The 13,534-nt window shown below is 48.8% G+C and overlaps 1 long non-coding RNA gene across 1 annotated transcript in view; it reads left to right on the top strand.

The window, feature by feature from the left end:
• The first annotated feature begins 6,470 nt into the window (after positions 1-6,470).
• Positions 6,471-13,534, top strand: part of LOC140427312 (uncharacterized) — a 48,317-nt gene continuing 41,253 nt past the window's right edge. Inside the window, exon 1 of the long non-coding RNA XR_011948462.1 lies at positions 6,471-6,526. This is a non-coding gene — a long non-coding RNA (uncharacterized lncRNA). The remainder of the gene's footprint in view (positions 6,527-13,534) is intronic.

Raw genomic sequence — 13,534 nt, 5'->3', positions numbered from 1 at the left:
ACACAATGGTTCTGGCACCTCACACTCGCATGGGGAGGTGACAGAGGCAGAGAAGTCCCAGGGCATTGACAATGGGAGCACTGCTGGAGACCAGGACCATGTTGAGTCAGAGGCAGATGAGGATCCTCTGGAGATGTCCATCAGGTGGCATATGCTGTATGTATCATGGGATGTACAGGGAAATCTGGCAGAGATCCATGAAGGACTGCATGCCATGGCTTCTGTCGTTAAGCAGTGTATGCAGAACATGATCAGTGCATTAACCCTGAGCACTGAGCACGTTTCCTCCATTGAGCGAGTGACAATTTTTGTGGAGAAGCTGTTTCAATGACACCCTCAGGGGTTCCACGGCTCATGCGCGGAGCTGCAAGTCAGCACACTGGCTGTGCCCTCTGGAGGTCACTCCCAGTGTGAGATGTGACTGAAGCACCTAGTTAGTCTCTTTGCTGGGTGCCCGTCCATCAATGGTTAGCAGGTAGGTGCAGACGCACCTCATGCTGGCAGACAAGCTGTTTGCAATCTCTGTGAGAACCTCTCAGGGAGTTTGGAGGAAGGCAACAGCTCCTTCACCCCTTTACTATGGCTGCTGAATCTAATGATGCTGCAACATCTGCGGTGTACCCAGCATTGGGGCTGGATGCTCCTCCCCAGTATGAGTAAACTCAGGCACTGGGGCCAAAATCGCCAAGGCCACCACAACAGCAAAGTTAGCAGACTTTGTCATTGGATTGAGTTGGCCTCCATGCCTTGGATGCATAGCTGAATGATCGCTGGATCAATATATCCTTCATGTCCCAGCCCCCCTGAATGTTCATATCGTCTGCCCAAAAACCTGTGCAGGCCCACCCTCAGACCCATCACTGTAGTCATCCTCCCTGGCCTATGGTGCTGCCTCACTGTCCTCAGCCTTGATTGAATCTCCCTTGTCAGAGCTAGATTGTGTAGAGTACAGCGCCCTGGATACAGGGAAACCCAGCCTTTGCCGCAATCCCTCGTGTTCTCTCCACCTGACTTCCCTCATCAGTCCGGTAGTGGTTGACCATGTAGACATGTCTAAAGGTGGTAGCAGTTACCTGTTTGACACCTCTGTGCAGGCATCGCATAGATCCCTCACAGAGGGGGAAGTTGAGGGTCTCCGGCATGGGGTGACCCCTCCTTGCAGTCGGAGGCAATTTCGGACCTATCATGTTGCAAATTGATATCATTGTGTTCCCGGAGAGGCAAAGCCTCTTGCGGACTGGGCCTTGGACATCTGGAGGTAGTCGGTGTGCTGCCTGTATACTGTTGCCGCTGGGTAGTGGCGTCCCTTCCTGCCTCAGTCTCCCTGCTGGCCCTGCACCAACTGTACCCTCATCTCTTCTCTTACAGGTCTCTGCCTGGCACGCTGTGTGTGTTTTACCTTGCCTTCTCTCCCTCCTGCCTCTCTCTTTCTCTTCACAGGAGGTACCACCAGCAGGGCACTCTATCCGGAATGGATCAGATGTAGAGGATCAGAAACGGAACACTGTCCTCCAATCTTCAGGAAAACCTTCCAGGAAAATCCTCAAATGCTGAAAGTCACACTTCAAATGCTAAGCAATAACAAGCAAACCCAAACAAAGCTCCATACTCACACAGCTATGGACACTGTTACAGAGAAACTCCTGCTGCTCCAGGGACTTTTATCCCACCCTTGGATGTGGAAATGTAAAAACATAATTGGTGGCCAGCACCATACACACTGCGACCCCAGGTTGATGTAGAGCTGGATCATCTGGAATGCTTGGGGATCATCCGCCCTATCCATTGGGCTGTGCCAGTGGTCCCGATGCTTAAACACGAATGGTCCATACGTCTGCGTGGGGACTACAAGATGACGGTGAACTGGGTCCCATGCATTGAGGACCTGTACGCGAAACTCAGCAATGGAGCAGCATTCAACAGGCCGGCATCCGTCTCCGCATTCACAAAGCTCGACATGCGCCATGCATACCTGCAGCTGGTCTTAGATCCGGACTCTCAGAAGTACGTGACAGTAAACACCCACAGAGGATTGTATGAATACACCCGACACAGCATGGTGGCCTAGTGGTTAGCATTGCTGCCTCATGGTGCCGATGTCCGAGGTTCGATCCCGGCCCTGGGTCTTTGTCCGTGTGGAGTTTGCACATTCTCCCCGTGTTTGCGTGGGTTTTGCCCCCACAACCCAAAGATGTGGAGGGTAGGTGGATTGGCCACGCTAAATTGCCCCTTAATTGTAAAAAATAAATTGAGTGCTCTAAATTTATTTTTAAAATTAATACACCCGACTGCCTTTCGCGTTTCATTGGCCTGTGCGATTTTCCAACACGTGATGGAAAACATCCTGCGGTGGCTGTATACCTGGATGACATACTCATCAACGCGGCCCCGAAAAAAGAACATTTGGAGAACCTAGCAGAAGTCCTCCGGCATTTTGAACAGGCCGGCGTCCGCCTCCGCAGACATAAGTATGTTTTTAACACCCCCCAAGTCACTTATTTAGGTTACTGGGTTGCCAGGAAGCGACTTCACCCAGTGGAAGACAAGGTGCGGGCCATCTGGCAGACTCCAATCCCTAAAGGCCCATTCGAGCTTCGGTCCTTTATAGGACTTATCAGCTACTACAGGAAATTCATCCCCAAATTAGCGACACTGCATCATCCGCTTCACCAATGGTTAAAAAAAAGGACACCGGTGGGAATGGAACCCCCCACATCGGAAGGCATTCCAAGAGGTAAAAAGGCAGTTGGCATCCGAGAAGCTGTTGACACATTTCGACCACATCTCCTGAGGTGTGACGCTCCTTGCTAGGGTGTACAAGCCGTCTCGCATACCGGATGTCACACGGGTCAGAGCGACTGATAGCTTTCGCGCCGTGCACACTGGCCAACGCCAAACGGAACTAAGTCTAAATTGTGAAGGAGGGTCTGGCAGTTGTAGTTGGTGTAAAGAAGTTCCACCAATATGTCTACGGCTGTGCATTTACGGTCTATATCAACCACAAACCTTTACTTGGGCTGTTCAAAGAGGATCGAGTGATTCCCCCAATTGCATTCCCCAGGGTCCAAGGATGGGTATTACTCCTGGCAGCATACGAGTACACGCTGGAACACCGCCACGGGGATCCCACATGCCGATGCATTGAGCCGCCTGCCCCTCTCCACCAAACCACCGGCTCCCTCCTTGGCCGCAGTAGTAGTAGCTGTCACCTCACTTCATGGATTCCTTTCTGGTCGCAGTACTTGCGTAAAAGAGTGGACCCAGACGGACCCACAGCTATCGAGGGACCGACACATGGTGCAGTATGGGGGCCAACACAGAGATTTGCCCGAAGATCCGTTGGCCTATAGGTCCAAGGTCCCGGAGCTGAGCGTGGAGGAATGGCTTCTTAATTTAGGGGACATGGGTGGTCGTTCCAAAATGCGGTCGTGCTCTCTTGTTACAAGATCGCCACAATGGACACCCGGGAGGTATCCAAGATGAAGATGCTTGCATGCAGCTATGCTTGGTGGCCTGGAATCCTCTCAGACATTGAGAAGGTGGCCCAGTGATGCGGCACATGCCAGGAGAACCTGAAGCTACCGCCAGCTGTGCCAATACACCCTTGGGAATGGCCAGGAAAACCGTGGTCCCGTGTCCACATAGACTTCGCCGGCCCATTTCGGGGGCCGACAGTCCTCGTGATGGTAAGCGCCTACTTGATGTGGCTCGAGGCCCACAAGGTGCAAACCATGACCACAAAGACTAAAGTAGATAGGCTGCGATGCACATTCAGCACCCATGGCACACCCGAAGTGTTTGTTCGGATAATGGCGCTGCGTTCACCAGCAAGGAGTTCAAAGCGTTCATGGCCCCGAATGGAAATCAGCATGTACGGATCGTCCCCTATCACGCAGCATCAAACAGTTTGTCCGAGTGGGCGGTCCAAACTTTCACAAGGGCAATGAAAAAACTGACCGAGGTTCTTGGGAGACACGGCTGGCCCATTTTCTATTCAGTTACCGGACGACCCCTCATACCACTATGGGTGTGGCACCAGCAGAGTTGCTGATGCGATGTCAGCTTCTGGCCCGCCTCAGCCTGGTCAGCCTGGTCATAGGTGTTTGGATCCGCAAGTGACAGAACCACTCTGAGACAGACACAAGTTGACGCTTGCAGCGGCGCAACTTCAACTTCAAACTAGGGGATGCTGTATTCGTGCCAGCGCCACATTGGTCCCGGCAACTGGTTCGGTTTCCTATTCGGTTCATCCACAGGGTCATGAAGCCAGCTGCCACCTGGGCCACGCGGGAGTCTCCAGAACAGACTCCGGAAATGCCAGTCCAGGTCCGCCCATGGTCCCTGTTGCCACCTAGGTTGCCACACCGGTTGCCGTCGCCTCCGTCCACCGAAGTCCAAGAAGCCGAGATGCCTCATCAGAAGGCTCCGACACCGACTAGGACATGGACACAGGCCCGCCCGTCATGGTCGTCCAACACTGGCACCATTGCCGGCCACACTGCTCCCGACTCGACACCCGGCCCATAAATGTTGGTCACCGGTGTGTTACACTCCTCCCGGACCCGACCCGTCAATGCGCACCACAGTCCACTCGCTAAATGAACACTCAGCCTGAAGACATGGACGTTTCTCCGAACTTGTGGGGGGGGAGGTGTTATGACCCCCATACACAGTTGAATATGAACTCCCCCGGTAATTGGGGATGAGGTTTCCCCTTAACAAGGGAAAACTACTCTGTATAAAAACCTTGGCCTGGGTGTAGGTCAAGGAGAGTGGCCCTTCAGGGAGAGGAGTAGTAGTTTTTGTGAACTTGTGTATATCGTAATAAACCAGTCATCATTTTTACCCTACCATGGGTTCCTGTTGTCTCTCCTGTTCGAGTTCTACCTGCACCATATGCTATTAAACCAAAAATTAAAGAAGAACTAGAAAGACAAGTCCAAACAGGAACATTGAACCAGTTTCTACAAGTGATTGGGCAAGCACCAATAGTTGAAACGTGATGGCTCAGGGAGAATATGTGGAGATATTAAAACAAGTACCACCTACTGAAGGAAAGGCCTCGCGTAACCAGATTCTAGAACGTTGAATTCTACCCAAACCGAAAAGATGTCCACGTGAGCGACTTTATATATGTGTATAAAGATAATACATCAGTGGATCTGTTGTTTCAGTGTTAAATCATTGTTGTTGTACTAATGAAGTAAAACGGGAGAGGTGTTACCAGCAGGAATACATCCCTGCTGGTAAAGCGTCACGTGATGTGTTGTGAAGCCAGCAGAATGCTTGCAAGGGGTTTGCCGTCCTCCATCCTAGATTATATGAGCAACACCTCTCAATAAAACCTCTCATCCTACTTTTAAGAATCCACAATGTGGGCACCTCCGTACCTTTTACATTTTCTCTTTGTGGTTAACAAAGGACTATAACAGGTGCTCACCCATTTCCGCCTAAAAATTGCACGGGCAGCGTAAAATCACTGTCGATTAGACTTTTAATGGCCTTAATTGCCCCTTTAATTGTCGGTGGACGCGCATCCAATTCAGGCAGACACCTGCTGACCTAAAAATCACACGCGTGCACAATGGTATTCAGAAATGTTCTTGCGTCTTCTAAGATTGTACTTGTGCGTCCAACCCATAACATAAAGTTCTGGCCCTGGTGAATCTTTGTGTTTCCAAACTTATTCTGAAAATTTATATTTCATAATATTATTTTGTTGCTATTATTACTTTTTTTTAATAACTGATTGAGTACAAAATTCTGGAATATTTTGGTGAAAATCGGATAACAGGCCTTGATGGGAAAACAATTCTGACTTAGAACATTTCAGCTTTAGGCACTGGGTGCGCTTTAACGGAATTGAAACAGAGATCCGTGTCGGGCGCCTTTAACCGGGTGTTTTCCAGCACTTGCAGCACCTAAAATGACTCCGCCATTTTAAATGGCTCCTTGATCTTTGAACCCCACACTGCAGCCCCTGGACTCCCCAAGTTGTATTCTGTTTTATTGCAGCTTCCTACAGTCTACCCTTTCGGAAAGGCAGGATTGCTGAATTTACCCTATCAGGCCGAGTCAATGACTGCACTGTAATATCTCAGTGCTCTCACTCATATTAGATCATCAGAATTATTCATTAGTTGAACTTCTAAAGTGGGAATTCAGGCATTCTAAATGCCTTTGAATATTGGTGCCAAGGATTGTGACTGTTTTCTAGTTTCAGCTCTTTGGGTATCTGTGTTTCTGCAGATATATTGGTAACCACACAGAAGTCAGGTGCTGTGCTTCTTTGCCGTAGGCTAGTACACAGAATTAAAGTGCCAACCGTAGGAATCTTTCTTCAAACGATAAGATACGAGTATATTTTTCTCAAGTTTCTATTGAAGGGTTACAGACAAACAGAACTTTGACATTATTAATACTCATGTTACCCTGCAGACTTGATGATCTGACACAATTCTTGTGGAATTCCAGAACTTAGTTCCATTGTTCCATCGAGAGTCAGGGCAGCCAGAATTTTGAAAAGGTGAGGAAATCGCTTCAAATAAAACAGAGATATTCATGAAGTGCATTTGAATGAAAGTACAGTTGGGACCTTTGATTGTTTATCAATTTTGATTATCCACTGAAGCAGCCTCCTCACTGTGGTGGATAATTGAGATTGCATTGTAATTGTGCTGTTGCTTAAGTGTTTTTTTAAATCCAAGGAACCTCATTCATTCTCTTATATGTACAATGAAAAGGGTAATATTAAATTAAGGGCTATATTTGTTACCATCACCATGCAGGTGCAGTTTTAGCACTTTACTCCATTACATCATTGTGAGTGACAGGGTAGGCAGTAGCCTAACTTGTACAGGTTTAGAAGTATTTTTGTAATGGCGGAAGTAAAATCTCTAAAAGGGGCAAAAAAATAGGAGGGCCCTATTGCACTGCCATTTTATCCTTGTACGAAGTCTTACAACACCAGGTTAAAGTCCAACAGGTTTGTTTCAAACACTACCACTTTAACCTGGTGTTGTAAGACTTCTTACTGTGCTCACCCCAGTCCAACGCCGGCATCTCCACATCATTTTTTCCTTGGAGGCAGTAAAAATTATTTTGAAAAAATTAAATTTTTGTAAGACTGAAACATTTGTGTGGGAGCTGTGTCAAGTTAGCCAGAGATTTACAACTTGTATGAAGCGACATAAAAGGCTTCAACTGGTGTTGCACCTTGATTCATGGAACAGTACACAGAGAGCAATCTCGTACTCTTTCAGTTTAACGCGATGAGTAAGGTGATAGAATGAATTTCTACCACGGGAAATGTCTGAGGAACATAATCAAGGTGCAGCAGTGTCTTTGCATACCTCTGGCTGGGCAGACCAGCACTGGTGTGCAGACAGATATCGGTGACCATCTTGCGTGTCCATGTTCCATTGGCACCAGACACAGTATTAACTTAATGTCTGGATTTGCAGCCCACACACAGCATGGGAGGTAGTCCAAATACAAGCACTGTATCGAAGACACCAGTCATCGGGATTCACTTTGCCTGCTAGCAGTGTACCCCTGCCAGCAGGTTTTGTGGCTGCATGAGGTGGTTTCACCGAGAAATCCCTTTGACAAATGGCGAGAAGGTAGAATTCTGCCACCAGCGAAAGGCTCGTCGCCAAGCAACACGGGACTGGGAGACCGGAGAATCCCAGCCCAGTTCTCTGGTGATTCTGTCAATGGGCTGGGAGCAGTGGTTACTTATTGCTGTATTTTGTGAATAATTAAGCTGGTTATTAGCCAATTAACTGGCAACTGGTTATTTAAACCGTTACTCCCACCATGTGCTATGAGCCTGAAGACAGAAAGAGGAGTAACACATAACAAAGAAGATAAAAAGGCCAAATGCTAAAGATGCTAGAAATCTGAAATAATACAAAGAATGCCGGGAATACACAGCCGATCAGGCAGCATCTGTGGAGGGAAACAGAATTTACGGGTGGAACCGTACCACATTTTTTCCAAAGTGTCAGGCTCAAACTGAAAAGTGATGCCTAGCTCTCCAATTGCACAGGCCAGTTTTCACTCCAGGTCTTCAAACACTTTGAAAAAGAAAATGAATGGCGTGGTTTACGCCGTCACTCTGGCAGGGTTGGGCCTGATAGAGCTGCCATCTGGCTCCATGGCAATTGAGGCACCATCTTTACAGGGCGCCCCAATCAGAAATGATCATCGACTCCCCCTCCCCCACCTCCCGCCGATGTGTCCCGCTTCTTTTCAGATTTTCCGCCCGCGTTGTTGTTCTTAGCGATTGCGGGCTGAAAAATCATCCCCAACCTTGGATGGGGACCTTGGAAAGGACATCTGTCCTTTCATCTCAACCTGTTTCTCGCCACAAAAAAAGTTTGTTCAAATCAATACAGATTTGTACAGTGTAAAATTAAAGTTAGAAATAGAGATTGAAGAGGAAAGGAGACAATAACAGTGAATTTAAGTGTCAGAAAAGTAAGCAGAGGTAAAAATGTTACTTTTATGCAAAATTGCATTTTAAGTCCTTCTAACAGTCATTGAAAATTAATTTTATGGTAATTAGACTATTCCTGATGTTTCAATGGCAACCAAAATTGTAACATCTGTGGGTATTTGTGTAGTGACATGATGTGTACTTTCTGACTGCTGGTTTATCCCCATCAACATAAACATGTGAGTTGGGGTTAGGGAATCGGAAAGGGAAATGTTTTTGCAGATTCTTTCCTGATTCGTGCAGCACATAAGGAGACGCAGCATGCTTTCCCATCTGTTCAGGATGTGCAGTGGGCAGAGAAAGCAAGCTCCATGTTAGGGTGCAGATTTAGAGGGACAGGTCCATTTTTCCCTAATATTTAAAAAGTTATTTTCTCCAATACATCTTTGTTCCTATTTTAAATTTTTTAGGAAAGATATTGTTAAACTAGAAAGAGTGCAGAAGAGATTTACGAGGATGCTACCAGGACTTGATGGTCTGAGTTATAAAGAGAGGCTGGGTAGGCTGGGACTTTTTTCCCTGGAGCATAGGAGGATTAGTGGTGAACTTATAGAGGTCTATAAAATAATGAGGAGCATAGATAAGGTAGATAGTCGACATCTTTTCCCAAAGGTAGAGGAGTCTAGAACTAGTGGGCACAGGTTTAAGGTGAGATGGGAGAGATACAAAAGAGACCAGAGGTGAAATTTCTTCACACAGAGGGCGGCAATGCCAAGCCGCCTGGCAGTCTTTCCCTCTGAAGGACTTCCCTACAAATCCTTGTGGTCCTGCCCGCCCATATAAAGGATGTAATCAACTTCTCGACCCTTCCAAAAAAGGATTTAGGAAGGCAAACCAGCAGACAGAGGAACAGAAATAAAAATTGTGTCAAATGTTCACCTTGATCGCCTGGAGCCTGCCAGGCAAGGACAGGGAAAGATTATCCCACTTTTGCAGGTTGGTCTGGACTCTACCTACTAAAGTAGTATAATTCAGTTTAAGAAGTCGGACCCAATCCCAAGCCACTTGGACCTCCAGATATGTAAAGTCAGAACCTGCCATGCGAAATAGGAGCATCCCTAGATTGGCTCCCCTCAGGGGGTTCACCGAAAAACACCCTTTCCCAAGTTTAGCTTAAATGCTGAAAAGGAGCCAAAGCATCTCAGTATTTCCATTAAATCACCCATGGTGTGGACTGGGTCCGTGACATAAAATAACAGATCATCAGCATACAGGGACACCCTATGCTCCACACCTCCCCTCAGTATCCCTCTTCACTTACCCGAAGCTCTCAAAGCGATTGCCAAAGGCTCTATCGCCAATGCAAACAAGAGGGGGGACATGGGCCACCCCTGTCTTGTTCACCTATTTAATTGAACGTACCCTGAGCTTGTGATATTTGTTTAGACACGAGCTGCGTGGGCTTTGTACAACAAGCATATCCATGACATGAACTTGGGCCCCAACCTGAACCTCTCTAGAATTGCAAAAAGATACTTCATTCTACCCTATCAAATGCCTTTTCGGTGCCTAACGAGACGATTATCTTTGGATCAGGCCCATCAGACGGAGAAAGCACCGCAGTTAGCAATCAACCGCACATTGGACGGCAATTGCTGGCCTTTGGTAAAACCTGTCTGATCTTCTCCAATCACTTGAGGAAGGGATGGTTCCAACCTCAATGCTAACACCTTAGCCAGTATCTTGGCATCCACGTTAAGTAATGAAATAAGGTGGCATGGTGAACATTCCACGGTGTCCTTGCCCTCTTTTAACAGAAGTGAAATTAATGCCTGCATCAGCATCTCAGGCAGGGAACTCCTTGTTACCGAGTTCTCAAACATTCCCACTAATAATGGCACCAGCTGTCCAGAAAACCCTACTGCTGCTAAGGCCTCCTTTGCACACAGTGGCTCCTCCAAACCCTCATGCTCTTCCTCCCACACTTTGGGAAATTCTGAGCCCTCCAAAATCTCCAACATACCTGACTCTCCCCCGACCACTCCGGCCTATAAAGGTTCTTGTAAAACATTTCAAACACTCCATTAACTTTTTGTGGAGTGGACACCAGCCTGCCACCCAAGTCTTTGACCTTGTCATGCGTGAGTGCCTTTAAGAGCTGGATGTTTAAGCAATGTACCTTTAAGAAAACAGCGATGTCATAGAATGGGTGGAGCTCAGTTCAGGTCAGCCATTTTGGTGGTTTTTAGTTGCAGTTTAAAAAGCAGTGTGTGTGTGTCTGTGTGTTTCCAGAGAGCTGCAAGTTTTGCAGTTTAGTTTTGCAGTTGGAGAAAGCAGGTTGTGTGTGTCTGTGTGTGTCCAGAGAGCTGCAGGCAAAAAACAAGGTGCTGGAGCTGAAATCAACCAAGCTAATATATCTCTGCCATTCTACAGAAAAAATATATATCCTTTAACCTGATGTGATACTGTTTAAAGGTGTGAAGTCTCTTGGAAGTTTGAAGGAACATTTTAAGGAATTATTTACTGTTGCAATATTTTCTGAGTTATCTTTGAAGTAAGGGGTGTTAAGAGATCCAATGTTTATTTAAGATGTTAAGTTGAGTTCATGGAATAAAGAGTGTTTTGTGTTTAAAAACCCACGTGTCCATAATTGTAATCCCACACCTAGGGAAAAAGCCGTGTGCTAGGAAAAGCAACAAATCCATTAAAGGGAGAGGTTGGTTGAACTCCATGATACAATTTGGGGTTCTGAAAACGCCTCGCCCATAACAACCTAGATAATCTCCCGGGAGGCTGCCTGCTGCCTCAACTGGCAAGCCAAGGCACGACTGGGCTTCTTCCCGTATTCATAAGTAACTTTCCTCGAGTGCGCAACTGGGGCGCCGTTTTGTCCGTAGACAACAGGTCAAACTGCATCTGCAGCTTTTTCTTGCTTGCCAGGAGCTCTGGGGTTGGGCCATTCAAATACTTGCGCTCTACTTCTAAAATGTCTTCCACCACCTTCTGGCATTCCTCCCGAGCCTCCCTATCAATATGCGCTTTGTGATATGGCGCCTATGCTTTCGGCAATTGAAGGACTCGGGATCACGCAGAAGGCCCACGAAGCTAAGATCCAGGAGGTACAGAAAAGAGTCAGTCAGAACGAGGACGAGCTCGTGGGCCTGGCGGTGAGAGTGGAGCAGAACGAGGCGCTACACAAGAGGTGGGCGGGAAGACTCGAAGACCTGGAGAACAGGTCGAGGAGAAAGAATCTGCGAATCCTGGGTCTCCCTGAGGGAGTGGAGGGGGCTGATGCCGGGGCATACGCGAGCACGGTGCTCGAGGCGATGATGGGCTTGAAGGCCCCTTCGAGGCCGCTGGAGTTGGACGGGGCACATCGGGTGCTGGCGAAGAAGCCCCAGGCAAATGAGCCGCCAAGGGCGATGGTGGTGAGGTTCCACCAGTTCACTGACAGAGAGTGGGTCCTGAGATGGGCCAAGAAGGAGCGGAGCAGTAAGTGGGACAATGCAGAGATCCGAATATACCCGGACTGGAGCACGGAGGTTACAAAGCGGAGAGCGGGTTTCAACTGGGCCAAAGCGGCGTTGTACCGGAAAGAAGTGAAATTCGGAATGCTGAAGCCAGCGCGACTGTGGGTCACATACAAGGGCCAACACTATTACTTCGAAACGCCTGAAGAGGCATGGACCTTTGTACAAGCCGAAAAGTTGGACTCTAACTGAGGGTTTGTGAGGGTGGGGGGGATGTTTTGGGGTTTGATGTGTGATGGTTGTTGTATATAGGGGGTCAATCACGCGCAGGAAATGTTACATGGGCTGGGGGAGAGAGACAAGGCCACAACAGGAGCTGCGCCAGAGGGGGCGGAGCGGGCTTTGGAAGGCGCGGGGTGTTTTCCCGCGCGCGGGAAGAAAGGCGGGAAGGGGAACGAAGGAATGCATATGGATTGGGAGACTCCCACGCGGTGAGGTCAATGGGACGGCGGGGGAAGCCGGGGTCAGCAGGCATCAGCTGACTTACGGGAGTGACATGGGGGGAGCAAAAAAGCTAGACAGGGGTCTAGCGGGGGGGGGGAGGGGAGGGGGGGAAGGGGGGGAAAAAGGGTTGCTGCTGCACTGGCCGAAAGGGAATGGGACACAGAAGAGGTGGTCGGGACGGGGGTCTCCCCTCTGGGGGACTGGAGGGTGAGGGAGGCGTGGTCACGGGACTGGCCCAGAAAAGGAGATGGCTAGTCGGCGGGTGGGGTGTGTGTGTGTGTGTGTGTGTGTGTGTGTGAGAGCCCCTCCAATCCGACTGATAACGTGGAATGTGAGGGGCCTGAATGGGCCGGTGAAGAGCGCTCGAGTGTTCGCGCACTTAAAGGGACTGAAGGCGGACATGGCCATGCCCCAAGAGGCACACCTGAAGGTGACGGACCAGGTCAGGCTAAGAAAGGGATGGGTAGGACAGGTATTCCACTCGGGACTGGACGCGAAGAATAGAGGGGTGGCAATATTGGTGGGAAAGCGGGTGTCATTTGAGGCCAAGACTATTGTAGTGGACAATGGAGGGCGATATGTAATGGTGAGCGGTAAGCTGCAAGGGATGTGGGTGGTGTTGGTAAACGTATACGCCCCGGACTGGGATGATGCAGGATTCATGAAGCGCATGTTGGGGCGCATTCCGGACTTGGAGATAGGAGGCCTGATAATGGGAGGGGACTTCAATACAATGTTGGATCCAGCACTGGACCGCTCCAAATCAAGGACTGGAAAGAGGCCGGTGGCGGCCAAGGTACTTAGGGGGTTTATGGATCAGATGGGGGGAGTGGACCCATGGCGGTTTGCAAGGCCGCAGGCCAGGGAATTTTCTTTCTTCTCCCCTGTACAAAAAGCCTACTCCCGGATAGATTTCTTTGTTCTGGGTAGGGCGCTCATCCCGAGGGTGGAGGGGACGGAGTATTTGGCTATAGCCGTTTCGGACCATGCCCCGCATTGGGTGGAACTGGAGCTGGGAGAGGAAAGGGACCAACGCCCGTTGTGGCGGCTGGATGTGGGACTGCTGGCGGACAAGGTGGTGTGTGGGAAGGTGAGGGGGTGTATCGAAAGGTACTTGGAG

Source organism: Scyliorhinus torazame, chromosome 7, assembly GCF_047496885.1.
Source record: "Scyliorhinus torazame isolate Kashiwa2021f chromosome 7, sScyTor2.1, whole genome shotgun sequence".
NCBI classification, from domain to species: Eukaryota; Metazoa; Chordata; class Chondrichthyes; order Carcharhiniformes; family Scyliorhinidae; genus Scyliorhinus; species Scyliorhinus torazame.
The sequence above is the reverse complement of the archived record's forward strand: the minus strand, read 5'-3'. Positions and strand labels throughout refer to the sequence as shown.